Source organism: Aristolochia californica, unplaced genomic scaffold (assembly GCF_029961685.1).
Source record: "Aristolochia californica isolate CCGP_79_NKW_82.1479 unplaced genomic scaffold, dmAriCali1.0.hap1 SCAF_11, whole genome shotgun sequence".
Classification (NCBI taxonomy): Eukaryota; Viridiplantae; Streptophyta; class Magnoliopsida; order Piperales; family Aristolochiaceae; genus Aristolochia; species Aristolochia californica.
In genome coordinates this window covers 30225330-30237571 of record NW_027181782.1, presented here as the reverse complement: position 1 = coordinate 30237571, position 12242 = coordinate 30225330, and the positions used below count along the sequence as shown (strand labels likewise).

The 12242-nt window shown below is 37.4% G+C and overlaps 1 long non-coding RNA gene and 1 pseudogene across 2 annotated transcripts; one reads left to right on the top strand and one right to left on the bottom strand.

The window, feature by feature from the left end:
- The first annotated feature begins 373 nt into the window (after positions 1-373).
- Positions 374-8529, top strand: LOC137944746 (uncharacterized). Of its 2 annotated transcripts, none has more exons than XR_011110846.1 (3): positions 374-754; positions 7846-8122; positions 8228-8529. It is a non-coding gene; the product is annotated as an uncharacterized lncRNA (long non-coding RNA). The 2 variants fall into 2 exon arrangements; XR_011110847.1 differs by having other exon boundaries at positions 7812-8122.
- A 131-nt stretch (positions 8530-8660) lies between these two features.
- On the bottom strand, positions 8661-11834 carry LOC137943761 (probable flavin-containing monooxygenase 1; annotated as a pseudogene).
- Positions 11835-12242: the final 408 nt, after the last annotated feature.

The window sequence follows — 12242 nt, the reverse complement described above, 5'->3', positions numbered from 1 at the left end:
AAATTCGCCGACGGAGTCTCCTGCTTCTCCGGTGGCGAATCGCAGTCTGTTGGAGCTTCGCCGCTTGGAGAGTTTTTGTGACAAAGTGTGGGAGAGAGAAAGAGAAAAACGAAAATGAGAACGCGTGAGAGAGGGGGGTGCGAGGAGAGAGAGGAGAAAAAGAAGCGTCGCACGTCCTTAATTTCAAAGAAAATCAAATATGGCCTTCTTTTAGATAAAGTATTTTAAACCGTGGAGATGAAGGACGGCTTTATCCCCTGCATCTTGATGAAGTATCATCAGCGCGCTACTAACGGCTTCAAGTATTGAAGTGCGTCGTGCTTCTCGGACATCAAGTTCACTAAAACCCCCCCCCCCCCCCCCCCCCCACCTTGACTCGCCGGCGCGCGAAAATTTCCCCTGAAGGCCGCTCGCGAAACCTCTCGGCACCCTCTCTTCTCCCTCTGGCTCTCGCTCTTGGCTTCCCATCTTCCTCTCGCTCTCGCTCTCAGCCCGCAGCAGCTCTGCCTCTCCCCCTCCAACCTTCCTCCTCTCTACGTCGTCTCGGCGGAAACTCATCTCGCCTCTAGCCTCTACCTCTCTTTTTCCCCCTTCTCTCGCTTCTCACTCTCTTTTACCCTAAAAAACCTCCCGATTTCCTTCGATTTCCCCCATTTCGGCGTCGATTTCTCCGATTCTACTTAGATTTCCCTCAAATTTCCCCATTCGGCTTCGATTCCCCCATTGGGCTTCGGTTTTCCCCAAATTTCAGAAGGTAACCCTAAACCACAATTTTTTTTAGTTTAATTTACTGTTGTATTTATTTTATTTAATTTCTGTGTACGGTATTTGTATTGATTGTTTAATTTCTGTATAATTTCGGGATTTAGGGTTAGGGTTTATGGTATTTAGGGTTTAATTTCGTGTTTAGGGTATACTCTCTAGCTTTAGGGGGAGTGTTGAAAAACAAGCACAAGGGTATTTTGGTTATTTTACCTTGTCGTTATTTATATTTCTTGATGTAATCTTATTTTATATGTCAAACTATATATATGGACCAAATTTCATATAAAAAGGAATAAGAGATATAAAATTAAGGTTTTTCAAAGTAGGGACAATATTATAAATTTTACTCAACCCACTCGACCCTAAAGCTATAAATAGACGTTGGGGGACGTCCAGGTCCCCCAATCTCAGTTTCCTTCTCAATTTTTTCTTCTCCACTTTCTCTCTCTCTCATTCTCTCTCTTCAACCTTCTTTCTTCTAACGTTTTTTCAAGATCATATAGTAGACTTCATTGGACCAGAAAGGGCAATCAGAATAACAAAATCTAGAGCCAATAGTGTTAACAAAGAGAGCAGAGAAAGGAGAGAAGAGAACATAGAAAGAGGGAACGGCTCTTTAGGGTTTGAGAAAATACACTGGCTGGCAGGCAGGGAGAATAGCTGAAGAAAGAGAAAAATAGAGTATTCGTTGGAAAGTAATATGACTACGGTTGGCCCGTGGCAGAAGGTAGGATTTTCCTAGGAAAGAAGATTTTGGGCAAGGGGATAAAAAAGAAATCGAAAAAAGAAAGGGAATTTTCACGTCAGAACTATTTTTCATGAAGAATTTTTTAATATATACTATAGAAAGTGTAAGAGAATGTACTTCTTAAGTTAGTGTAACCTTATCGAAAGTGTAGTAGAAATTCACTAATAAAATAGATTTAGTATGAGACAACAAAGAAAAAAGGTACTTATGTAATTATCAGTTATTCAAGTTATAGAATAGTTTTTTAATTGCGTAATATAGATTTGAATTTTATCTATATTATTAAAAACCATATAATAATTCAAATTAATCATTAATTTATACAATAACTTTTGAGTTAGATTACATAATGTTTGGTGTATTTATAATTTAAATTACTAATAATTTTATTTAAGTTTTTTAATATGATAAGATAAGTTTAACTTTTATTTAAATTACTGAAATAAAGTTAAATTAAAATATAATGATAAAAAATAATTATAATTTTATAAAATGTATTTTGAGTTAGATTACATGAATTTGAATTTTGATATAATTATTAGTTAAACTTCCAATTATTTTACTTACTTAATATAACTAAACAATGATCAATAATATTATTCTTCCAAATAAAATACTTAAAATTATAAAATAATACAAGTTTAATTTTATAAATGATCATAAAATAAATATAAAATAATTATACCTACTTAAATAAATATGTATATACTAAATAAATTAGTAGAATAACTTAAGTAACTGATTTATATTTTATACTATTATTTGGTAACTATTTAAAATTAATTCATGTTTGAAATAATAAATTAGCCGATCAATAAATAGTTTCAATTTTTTTTTATTAAACACTATTAAAAAGTGTGAAGGCCTCCGGCTAATGTCCATTGGAGACTTTTCTCTCTCAATCAAAGGAGAACCAGAGGGGTGGGGAAGGTCGTTCTCTTCTTGCCATCCCCTTTCTGTCCCTATCACAAGATGGTGACAATGAGACATGGATGGCCCCTACCGCCCCTTTTCCGTTCTCCATCGTCCTCTACAAGTTCCAGAGGACATTGAGAAGAAAAAGGAGGTTGGGGAGGTTGTCCTCCCATCATAAGAACGAGAGGATGACGGCAGGAGGGGGACAACCTCCCCTGCCCTTTTCTGTTCTCCATTGTGCTCTGTAATTTGCAAAAGATGCTAGGAAGAAGGGAATAAGAGACACTATCTCCCTCCCATCGTCACCTCTGGGAAGGTGACAGCAGGCGGAGAATGACCTCCTCCCACCCGCTCCCCCTTCTTGTCAACTTCTTATGTATTAAAAAAAACATAAAGAATAAAAAGAAGAAGGAAGAAAAAAGAAGAAAATGAAGAAAACACAGGGAACCAAAATGATAGAAAGTGAAATTCCACTGTGAGAGGTGCAATTTCACATTTCATACTTTAATTAAGAAATGAGATAATTCACGTTGTATGGGTGAAGTGAAATCCACTCAGATATTCCATGCACATTAATGCATTTTTGCCGGTGAAATCCACCACTCCAACATTTTAAGTGCACTAACAGAGAGGATATTTTTTAAACCAGAAGTGGTCAGAAATCTAGTTTTTTGCACTTATTAAAATTACGGTGAAACGCAAATGGATTCCACTATCGTAAGGGTAAAGTAAAACTAGTATTTAAAAAGGGTAGTTTATCAAGAACCAAGGCAAGATTGGATGTTAAATCAAGGTTTTGAAAGGAATTAATATGGATATGTGAGAGGACCTGCATGTGGGTGCTGAAAAAACCTTGCTCAGGCAACTAGAGTAAATCCAGTCAACTAGACAAGATAAAAAATGAGAGACAACCAGGAAAGGAAGGTTAGTGACCTGATGTTACATAGTTCAAGGAGATGAGCTGTAAATTTGCTCAAAAGCATGTGGGGAGGGGATATCAGAAAAGAGATTTGAGGGTATAGATCAACCTATGATAGAGCATAATGATAGGTGTGTGTGGACTGTGGTAGATATCCCCTTCAGGATGTTTTTCAGTAGCTAGTATAATGGGACTTGTGAAAGAAATCGATGAAGATGGAGAAATCCCTCATGGCCCTCATGATGTTTGCTAGAGGAAACTTTGGAGATGGTCTTGTCTTCTTGTGGCTCACGGCAATATGAAAAAAAAAGCTTACATCAACTCAACATCGCCCTAACTTTGGCACATATCAAACATTTGACCAGCTGACCAATTGATGACTCACTACAACTACTTCTATAATCAAAACTGTAAATACAAAGAACACAAATTAACAAACATTACTGAGAAACACGAACTGTATAACACAGCAGTACCTGTGATGATCATCAGTACTCAAGAGCTCACAGATCCTTATATGTAGCTGACTTCTCCAGATAGGTAAATTTTCTTGGTTTGTATGGTATGTTTGGTATGTTTTTAACCCTGAAAGACCAAATCTGTTCTGGACATTGCAAAACTTCACTTGCAAAAAGAGAATTTCAGCTTTTCCAAGTTTGATACTTAAAATTAGTTTTCTGAGTTCCCACCATCTATTTTTACTCCAAAATTTTCTACATCAAGCTTGCTGTTCAAATCACCATTTTAACTGAAAGAGTTAAGCACCAGTAATAGTCTAACAGGCAATAAGGAGGAAATTTTAAGGGATTAAGACCTCTCAGCAGTCATTTGAGAAGGGTTTTCAGAATTTTTTTAAAAAATAGGGATAGAAAGTCGACTCGAATGTCCTAAAGCTGTTGGGAAGCCGAGAAAATAATAAAAACAAGCATCATATCCAACTCATGTTTTCATCCAAAAGCAGCTGAAAGAATGAAGAGATGAGAAGAAGGGAGCTGAAGCATTAGAAACATAGACCTTAACAAAAATACTGTAATTTATTCCCAGCACAATTTTTTTTTATAAAAAACTTACCTTGTAATGTCTTCAGCTTTGTAGTAAGAGAGTAATGCAGCGGAAACTAGGGGTGGCATCGAACGGAGCCGGTTCGCGAGCGGCTCGGTTCGATTCGATTTATCTGGATCTCGAACCAAGTTCGAGATCCGGATAAGGCTCGTTTAAGTTAACGAGCCGAGCCGAGCTCGACCGAGCCATTGTTCGGTTCAAAAGCTCGTGAGCCGGCTCGTTAACTTAACGAGCGGCCCGGGATTCAGGGAGTCGGGAGGTGGGACTTCGGGGAATTGGGAACTCTGAGCAGGAACGACTAGCATGCTGGAGGTCGATTGATTTCGACTTTGTTTCTTCCGCTTTTGTTCTCTCAGCGGGAATCAAGGAACAGAGATTGGCGTTCGTCACTCGTTAGGCGGCGATTTAGTGAAAATGGGGGGATTTCTTCTTCTTATTCCTCATGCGGATTATATATTCTCCTGTCTCGGAGCCTCTTCCCATCGTTTGATTGGAGGTCTTGGATAGGATACTTGCTGGATTCTCATCCCATTCTGGGGTTTTTGGTTTTGGGTATCGGATATTGGAGAAACTTGAACTTTTTTATTGGAGAAAATTTTGAAGTTCTAGAATAAAATTTTCTGCTTCTTCTAAGATTTGCGTTTTGTTGGAGAAACTTGAACTTTTTTATTAATCTGTTAGGATCGATGGCGCTGGGAGTGATTTTCGTGTATTGAGTATGGTGTAGGATATTAGGTTTCTTGGGAATATAAGGTCAAGAGTGGTTCTTTATCTCTTTCCGCGTTTATCTGTCTATCATCTTCTTCTTTTCTGATTCATTATTGAGTGTTGAGAGTGACTTAGACAACTGTATTTCGTTTTCTGGATTATGTTGGACATTAGAGGGTTCTTGAAGCTAATGATTTCTTCCCTGCTTATTGATGCTGGTTTGTTTGTGTTATTATGTCGAAATTGTAGTTGCCAATAATTTTTTTCTGTTTTTTTGCTGCAGCAATTATATCCTCTTGTTCATTTATTTCTCCTGAAAGTATTTGTTTTTATGATCTCATTCATTCCTCTCTTTATAATAATGTTATCATCCAGCCTTGTAGATGTTTTTTGATTTTTCTAAACAGAAACTTCTTGCCAATAGTTGCAATTATGTTGTTAAAAAATTGAGTGCTCTGTGTTCTCTCACATAATCTCCTCTTGAACTCTTTAGGACATAAGGCCATTGCCTTGTCATTTAAAATTTTTATCATGCGACAAGCTGTGTTGGGTGTTGTAACAAGTGCCATCTTTCTTCATGGGAGAATTTGCCTCAGAGTTTCTCTTTTCTTTCTTTTGTGATTCTTTCAATGCATTTAGCCCTCTCTTAAAGCTGATGCTTTATCTACTTCTCTACTCTCATAGTGGTGGAAGGAGTTTTCTGGTTTTAACAGTTTTGCATCATGCATAATAGATCTCTTGAGATGGCAATATAGTTTCCTTTTATTTATTCTGTGCCTAAGGATTGGTATCTTGGTTTTGCAGCTTTTTTCTTTGAGTTTATCATTTTTTGAGGGGCAGTGGGTAGAGGTAGAGAAGGTAAGAAATTGACCGTTGTTGTGAGTCATGAAGACCCTGGAAGTGGTGGGCAAGACTCCCTTCCAGCCTATAAGAGAAGAGGGCGGCCACAAAAACCTTTGAAGGATGAGGTCATGCCCAATTTTAAGTAGAGGTCATGCCCAATTTTAAGTAGACATGTATTTTTTGAAAAGTTTGAAATGTATGTTGGAGCTTGAACTCGGTTAAAATTATTGGGCTCGAGCTCGATAACAATTTTAGGCTCGAGACTCGAGCTCGGTTAAAATTATTGGGCTCATGCTCGTGCTCGATAACAATTTTAGGCTCGAGTTCGAAATATTTAAATCAAGTTCGGCTCGAACATAGCTAGGTTTGGGCTCGGTTCAGCTTGATGCCACCCCTAGCAGAAACAAGTGCCTCTCTATTTTCACAACCAATCTGAAAAAAGAAGAAGAGGGAAACAACTTTGAATGCCAGAAGCCTCTCCTTCCACAAATCAAATCACAGGTCAAATCTTGAAAGACCTAGCTTTGGCTATGAAGGCTGAGGACAGCGTGCAAGCAAAACAGATTAGAGTTGATGTCCAAAGAAGGCCGAAGTACAGAATTTAATTGGATTTATGCTCCGCAGACGAGAACCGTCGTGAGCCAAGTTTGTTCGAACTGGAGAAGAAGAAGTTATAAATGCATTGTAATTTATTTAACACAAACAAGTACTTCGGTATAATTTATTTGGAACATTCAACTATTTTCTAATTAGGTGTTTGAGAAATGTGATGCATTATTGTCAATTTAAAATGAATTTTATGGTCTTTTGAAGAAGACCTTGTTTGCTGTAGTCAGTACAATAAACACACACACACACACATAAATACAAAGAAGAAACTTTTGGGTATTACTGAGTTCCATTTGTCCTTGCACTGTGGTTCTTTTACTTCCAATAAAAGAAAAAACGCAAAGGATCCACAAGACCATATTAATATGTTGGTTTGACTTCCAGTTATTTTATCCTCCAAGAAAGTAAAGATTTAGTTTTATTGAGGAAAATTGATACCGAGTAATGTACCTGAGTTTAATTAGTGTTGTCTCAATTGTGGCATATGACATGATATGTTTTCTACAAATATGATGCTTTATGTAATGTTATAGTTGCACTATACCTGGACAATTTCATATTGGGATATGAATTTATATGTCAGATAGGGCAGATAGGAGATAGCAGATTGTCTGTAGAACATGATATGATATAATGGAAAGAAGTCATTCTATCGTGTTTTTCTTTTTATCAACTTTTGGCTCTTTGAAGACAACATTGTGGCTCTTCAAGGTGTTTTGTCTGCTCAACTTTGTGGTAAAAAATATGTGATGCTAACTTACACTGAAGCATAATTTCATACAGTTGGTGTGTGGACAAGGTGGTAACACAAGGCACTGAGCCCTGAGGTTGTCTTGATCTACCTTTTGAGTTAGACTGTAGCTCTTCTTGATACTTCTATTGTGGTATGACTCTCCAAAAGTAGCCTCAACCACTAAAATTGTTCCTATTTTAGATATGATTGCTGTCCTCAAAAATTCCCTCGTACATGTTGAAGTCGGTTATGGTCAAATGTGACGATTATATGAAGAAAGTAAGATCATTACATCAAATAGTTTGGTACGTTGAAGAAGATCCATAAGTTCAAAGTTAATTAATATGACCATTTCCTTTATGAAAGCCTTTATTCTTATTCCTTTCTTTGCGACATCATTTTTAGTTTTTTTTAATGCACTATAATCTTCCCATGAAGAGGTTCAGCTTGTTAGATCTCACATTGTTGAACTCCCTACTTGAGGCTCTGCCATCTGCTTACTATCGCAGGGATAGTTAAATAATTGTGCTGAGCTTGTTACAGAGGCCAACTAGTTTTTTCTTCTTCATGGGAACGGAAGACTCTAAAGACTTACTGAAAGACATGGAATGGAAAGCCTTAGGCAATAAGAGTGAGGCTAATTCAACTGCTGGCCCTGTCACAAAAAAGCGGCTTCCAAAGAAAATAAGGGAAGTCCCTAACTATTATTTCCTCCCTAGGAGATCCTTGCCTTCAGCCATTGCAGTTTATGGAGCAATTATTGCTGCAGGAGTAGGTGCAGGCATGTTGGTGGAAGTATGGATAAACAAAAAAATCCGAGGTTAGTGTTCACATTGATTTTAGTGTTTGAGACTATAATTCAGTGGTTTGGTTACAACTAGCGCAATTATCAGATAAATTGATTTGTTTATCATGGTTTTTGCAGAGGATGGTGGTATTATTTGGGAAATGGACAAGTCTTAAATGATAGTGGATATCTGGTATGCCACCTTCCCAAAGTTGTCATACTGAGTTTTGTTTTGTAGCTTGTATCGATTTTTTTCTTCTTTTTGTGAAAATTTCTGGCACCAGATCCAGTGGCAGCTGCAGGAGTGCCGACTTTGTAATGCTCAGTTCAAAATAATTGAACCGTTTCTCTTGCATGAATCAAATAAGTAGATTGAAATTAATATGCAAAAACCTTTACCAATATTTCAATGGAATTCTGGCTGACAATTCAATACATGTGAAGATATATCGATTGCATTGGTCCTGCCTTGCAAACTCGAAATGACTACAGCATGTGACCTTTAAACTCTTGACAGCTACGAATCAATCTACCCACTGGACAGCACAAGTAGATGCAAAAGAAGAATTGCTCACTTCAGGTTAGCATAATCGAAGGGACTGCAGGGAGAGAACAACTCGTTGAGGAGACCTTTCTTCCTCGTAGGGCTGCAACACATGTCCTTGCAGAGTTGATCATTGTACCATATATGGATTCCTGCAATGCTAGACCCACTGTAGTAGCTCCCATAGTACTTTTTCATGAACTTCTCCCACCTCAAAACATCTTCATCCATATTTCTGAAGCTGGGAAACTGGAACTCACCATCAAGAAAATGTGCAAGCCATCGGCATCTCATCTCATAAGTACACAAATTGGGGAGAGACTCTCAGAGTACATATAATGGCAAGTGAAGGAATACGGGGATGAATGCATTCCCTGAAAATGAAAACAGGAAAACAAGGAATTTGAACCAAATCAATTAGAGCTAAAATCAAACTTAGGAAGGCAAAAATATCCAAATAACACTTTTTCAAGATTTCACAGCAGAGTGCCCATTTACAGGCCATGTTTGAGTCTAATCCTACTGAAGGACAAATATTTTATCTTTTAGTCCTATTAGCTATGGAGTCTGCAGATTATTTTGTTAAGTCTCTATATAAATGACTGCAGAGCAATTTATGGGATACTTCATTTTTGTAGAGTTACCAATAACATGTTCTCTTCTTTTTATGGATTTAAGATGAGGGGCATCATCATCAAGCTGGTGCATTTCTGTGTCATCCAGTGTTGTTAGAACTGGAGGATTGGCCAGTTCAACCTGATTGAACTGTAGCCATACCCTTTTCCGGTCTCACACAAGGAAAAGAGTTTTTGACTTAAAACATGAATACTTGGCTGGTTGGGCTGGTCTGGACTTGAATCAGGCCGGTTAGTTCGATCTGGTTCAATCATTTTCTTATGGAAAAATGGTGAATTTTTTTTACTAGAGAGAGTATGACCAAGTACCTACAGAAAAGGTATTATCAACCAACAGAAAAGTGATTAATGTCCAACTTCAACAAAATAATATACATATAGAATAATAAGGTGACCTAATTGGACGTGGTCCAACCAATGGTTGAATCCAGTGTAATCCGATTGGACCAAAACCAGTCATCCTATTGGTTTGATGGTCAGATTGGTTTTAATAACATTGGTATCAGCTATTGTATCAAGATATTAAAAATTTGATATGATATGCTTCATATATACCAATGTTTGGGCTGTATTTTGACTCGTTTCATCACCAAAGTTACGTATAAATCCCCACTATTAAATTCTTTAGTGTCAAAAGACCTATATATCGCTGTTAAATGAATGTTTTTTTATTGATTGTGCCACTGTTTTCATATACAATGGATTTTATCTTAAGAAACCTCATAAAACGAGGAGACACATGAAATCGTCTAGTAATTTTCCAATGAAATATGGTAGAAAGCTTGAAATGCTCCTTTGTGCTCATAGGACAGCTTTTGAAACATAAACTTGGCTAAAGTGTTTTCTATTTTCTCATGATAATTTGTTTCTTGTGGAGGCACAAACACAGGCCCTCCTTTTTGCTTATTGAGGTTTAACAGTTCAAAATCACTGCTTGAAAAGAAACAAAGGGTGTAGTCTGATAAGGGCAAAAAGTGAAATGGGAAATGAACAAAATTACTTTTTGGATAAGATTATTTTGAGAAGGGTGAATGGCAGTTACCTATAAAGTGGGACAGTACTGTTTGATGAGCCTGCCACTGCTTCTTTGAAGACAGGTGACAGAAATATGTCCTGCAGCTTTTGGTCACCCTTAAATCCTGTTGCAAAGACTACCAGATCTGTTTCTAGAGGAGTGGGTTCTCTGTCAATAATGACAACATTCTTGCAAAAGCCCAGTGACTGTGATTTCTTCAAGATAATGCTTCCCTCCTCAACTTTATTGTAGTAGTTTCCTGGCAAAGCTGAGAGTGTGCAAGAAGTGAGTTGAAGAGAGAGACTGTTTAGGAACCAACCCATACTTTTTGAGTGGGAGTTTCCACCTTAGATAGCTCTTGACGAATTGAAGATTGCCCACCTCTGTAAATATCGGTAAAAAAATTAATGTAGATTTGAAGATATACAGATGAATGGTTTTGTTTCATGGATACCAGGATAAGAGTCAAGACAGGACTGTGGAAACAATAATGAGTTTTATTAGTCTGATGGTGTCTACCTATGTTTAATGAATGTTTAGAAAGGTGTTTGAGGGACTGCATGAGTGAAGGGAGTTTCCCTGGTACCCCCTAAATAATCCTTGTTATAACATGGAAAATTTCCTGGTTAGCAACTGCCAAGTCCATTAGATGTGGACATGGCGCAGCAGCTACATAAGACTTTCAGCAATAGTTGATAAACTAGATTGTAGAGGTTATCTTCCTGGAATAGTAAGTGAGTTTAGTCTGGTGTCTAGTTTCTTTCTGTTTGTTTGAAGGTTGTAGCTTATAAATGCAACACCTGAAGAACTTTCTAGCAAAAATGAGGGTTCGATAGCAGTGTTTTGCACTCTTAATATACTTCTTCATTAGTAGTGTTTTCAGTGTTTAGCTAGACCAAGTTCAATTCTGTAAACAGAGCATATTAGATCTTAGCTTACTTTTCTGGAGGGAAAGGCTATTTCATTCGTGAAATACAAAAACAAAGTTTAGTATATGTTTGGCTATTTCGGATTGCATATTGATGTTTATGTATAAGCCATTCGTTTTATATGATTCAATACAGGAGAGGATAGACTTGCAGATGCAACCCTCATAGAGCTGTTGGATTACTGTGAACCTAAAACCAAGCAGTGGAGTCCAGTTTAGATATTTGATATTTAAGAGTTTGAGGAGAAGAGAGAATTACCAGAGGTGTTATGAATGTAGCTAAAATTCTTAGCAGCAGGCCTTCACCAGGCTTGTGAATCATGAGCTCTGAAAACCGATTTCCATACATGTAAGATAATGGATTCCCAATGGACACTAATGCGGCACGTTCCAACGTGCAGTTATATATATCAGTCAGTGTACATGGGTATGCAGGTCCTGAAATAGATCACCCACTTCAAAAGTTATGGAGTGCTTAGAGAGTAGATCAGTACTCCTAGTATACACTCACACTCACCATTTATTGTTTCACACTCTGCAATGTCCAACGCTGATCTCTGGAATCCAACAACTGTTACCCGCTTCCCTTTTACCATCTTGACCGCAGTGTGGGTATCCAGGGCCGAGTTTTAGGATCTTGACCAGGCAAAAAGAGGGGTGTTAATTTCTAGGGACAAGTAGATGCTCCAAAAAAAAAAAAAAAAATTTCTAGGGACTAGACATAAACACAAGAGATCTTAAGGGAATGAGAGAAGAGAGCAATTCTAGCTCTTGGGAGAGAGGAAAGAAGAAACCAAGGGAGAGAAGAAAGAGGAAAAGAAAGAGATGTATGGATGAATTTGAGCTAAGAGGAAGAGGCTTAAATACTTTACCCCATACCTTGATGTTATTATATTTATGATTGTGTGAATGTGTTTACAATGATTACAATACCCTTAGGGTTACATGTATCAAAAGAAAAAATACATAAAGAGGACACACCAATTTACATAATTACAATGCCCTTAAGGTGATATGCATAAAAAAAAAAA